This window comes from Salvelinus sp. IW2-2015, linkage group LG16 (assembly GCF_002910315.2).
Source record: "Salvelinus sp. IW2-2015 linkage group LG16, ASM291031v2, whole genome shotgun sequence".
Classification (NCBI taxonomy): domain Eukaryota; kingdom Metazoa; phylum Chordata; class Actinopteri; order Salmoniformes; family Salmonidae; genus Salvelinus; species Salvelinus sp. IW2-2015.
This window is the reverse complement of record NC_036856.1, coordinates 33,196,005-33,198,999: the sequence shown is the minus strand read 5'-3', so window position 1 is coordinate 33,198,999 and position 2,995 is coordinate 33,196,005. Positions and strand designations below refer to the sequence as shown.

Below are 2,995 nucleotides of genomic sequence, written 5' to 3'. Positions count from 1 at the left end.
GGGAGTGTTTGTGTTTGTCGGAGTGTTAGTGTGGTGGGAGTGTTAGTGTGGTGGGAGTGTTTGTGTATGAGGGAGTGTTTGTGTTTGTCGGAGTGTTTGTGTGTGTGGGAGTGTTTGTGTATGAGGGAGTGTTTGTGTTTGTCGGAGTGTTTGTGTGTGTGGGAGTGTTTGTGTATGAGGGAGTGTGTACATCTGTGATCAAGGTCATTGTATAAAATAACATAGCTGGAGATGGTGGTCCAGAATATAGGTCCGTTTCAGATACTGGCAGTAGGTTTCATCCCACTAGGCAGTCCAATTCAACGTCTGGTTTTGATTTACATTTGGTTGAGTTGTCAACTAACCTGAATTCAACATGAAATCAACAAAAAATGTCACCATGTCATGGGACTTAGGTTAAAAGTTGGATGAAGAAAATACGAAATTCCAATCAGTTTTCCACGTTGATTCAACGTCATCACTGTCACGACCTCTACCGAAGGTGGCTCCCCTTCCTGTTCGGGCGGTGCTCGGCAGTCGTCACCGGCCTACTAGCTGCCACTGATCTTTTCCTCCCCCTCATTGTCTGTTTATTAGTTACACCTGTTTTTATTTAGGTTAATTAGTAGGTCTTTATTATCCAGCCGGCCCGCCTGCTGGGTGTGCGGGATTGTTTTATGTGTACTCGTGTACACGCCTGTAAGTCACGGTTGTTCGTGTACGTGAGTTATTTTCGGGACTGTTTAGTTCCCCTGTGTTTTGGGGCATTTGTTTTGAGTGGCGTCGTTTTCACCGGTGTGGTGAATAAAGAAGTAGCGCTACTCTGAACTCTCTGTCTCCTGCGTCTGACTTCGGGCATTACAATCACATTCATTTTTGTTGTTGAAGTAACGTGGAAACAATGTTGATTCAACCAGTATTCTTTCCCAGTGGGATGTATTGTATTGCATTGCAACAGGTGTTGGAGTGGTCTTGAATTTATCAGATTATAGTTTTTGCTTAGATCTAACACATTAACTCCGACTGACTGCTGACAGTTGTTATGAAGTTAGTTTCTGATGGCAGCTCAGTATTTAACAGGTGTAGCCAATAGCGCAGAGCGATATCCTAGGCTGACAATTACTCTGAATTACTGAAAAGGAGAGCTAACAGTGAGGAATAGTAGAATGGACAGTAGGACAGAAAACTCTGCAGACTTAACAGACAAGCTTCTCCAAAACATCCCAAAGAAAATCAACTCTTTAGATGAAAGTAAATCTTGACAAGAGAATCAGGCAGCCCTGATTGTACTTTCATGTACTTTCATGTACAAAACCTCAGATTTAACCCTCGACACATAGACACTTCCACACCACACGTCCTAAAACTGGCCTTGATCCAGAGCACCCATCAACAACCCACCGTTCCTCTCTCTCTCCGTCTACCCCTCCCCCCTAACTCAAGTCAACCTCCATCCTCCATCATGTTTAGCCCAGTCAGAGGGAAGTTGGCAGTTTATCAAAACTTTGAAAAAGCTTCTTTACTCTACGCTAACACTTTGGTGGCATGGCTAGGTGAATCTGCCACAGGAGTCGATGGAGCATTATCCATTTTATAGGTCACAGCAGGGGGAGGCTATCTTCTCCTGTCCACAGAGGAGATAGACGAGAGAGAGAAGTAGAGAGATGGAGAAAGAAATGGATGGGGAGAGAGGGAGAAAGATATGGATTGAGAGAGGGAGAGAGCAGGAGAGAGACACATACATATCCACGTAAAGACGAAAAGAGAGTGAGTGAGCGAGAGAGAGTGAGAGTGATGGATAAAACGTGACATGACGTAAATCTCCATACCCTGCCATGTCTGTGAGATAAACATATATTTTTTATGTAGGGCCACAGTCATAGTCTGCTTATGTTTACCTGCACTTCGGTGTTCAGAGCAAAATACACACTGGTCACACACTGGTTGACTCAGTTATTTCCACATCATTTCAATGAAATGATGTTGAACCAATGTGGAATAGACGTTGAATTGACATCTGTGCCCAATGGGGAAACCCCAGCAATTGCAGTGACTTGAAAGTCTACAGCTTTGCAGTTGACAACCTTAAAATGTACAACCTTTAGGGTGATTTGCCGCCTGCTACCGACCCCCCTCAGCTCCCAGCTGTGCCCTGGACACCATCTGTGAATTGATCGCTCCCCATCTAGCTTCAGAGTTTGTTCTGTTAGGTGACCTAAACTGGGATATGCTTAACACCCCGGCAGTCCTACAATCCAAGCTTGATGCCCTCAATCTCACACAAATCATCAAGGAACCCACCAGGTACAACCCTAAATCCGTAAACATGGGCACCCTAAACCTGATCGGTTCGGACCTACGAACAGGGTGGATCATTTAATAAGTACACCCTAGGGTTGGCTAAAGACTGCTAAACTAACTTCAGATCTCATATCAAACATCTCAATCCAAAATCAAATAAGAATCGGCTTCTATTCGCGCAAAAAGCTCCTTCACACCCGCCACACTTACCCCCTATCGTAAACGTACCTATACCTTCGATCTCCGCCTTCGGCGATGTCATCTAACAATAAGCCTTCCACACTCTAACTCAGCAACTGGATGCACGTTTATCACAGTTGCATTTCCGTTGGTTTCTCAAACGCAGCATTATACGACCACCCCGGCCCCCCACCACTTGCGACTGTATGCGCCTAGTCGGCTGAGCCCGCTACATGTTCGTCGTCAGACTCCACTGGCTCCAGGTCATACTACAAGGCTATGTAGTAAAGATGCCGCCTATCTCAGTTCACTGTCACCTGGTCTACCCACCGCAGAACGCACTCCAGCAGGTGTATCTCGCACTGATCATTCCCCTAGAAAGCTAAAACACATCATTGTGGACGCCTTTTCCCTTCCAGTTCTCTGCTCCTCTGACTGGACGAGAATTGCAAAAAATCTGTCTGAAGTGGCAGTCTTATCTCCTCAAAGCAACTTTCATACAAATCGCTATCCGATGGCAGCTAACGACTCGGGC

The 2,995-nt window shown here is 45.5% G+C and overlaps 1 protein-coding gene across 1 annotated transcript in view; it reads right to left on the bottom strand.

The window, feature by feature from the left end:
• LOC111975472 (excitatory amino acid transporter 5-like) overlaps window positions 1-2,995 on the bottom strand; it is a 110,049-nt gene that overhangs the window by 85,381 nt on the left and 21,673 nt on the right.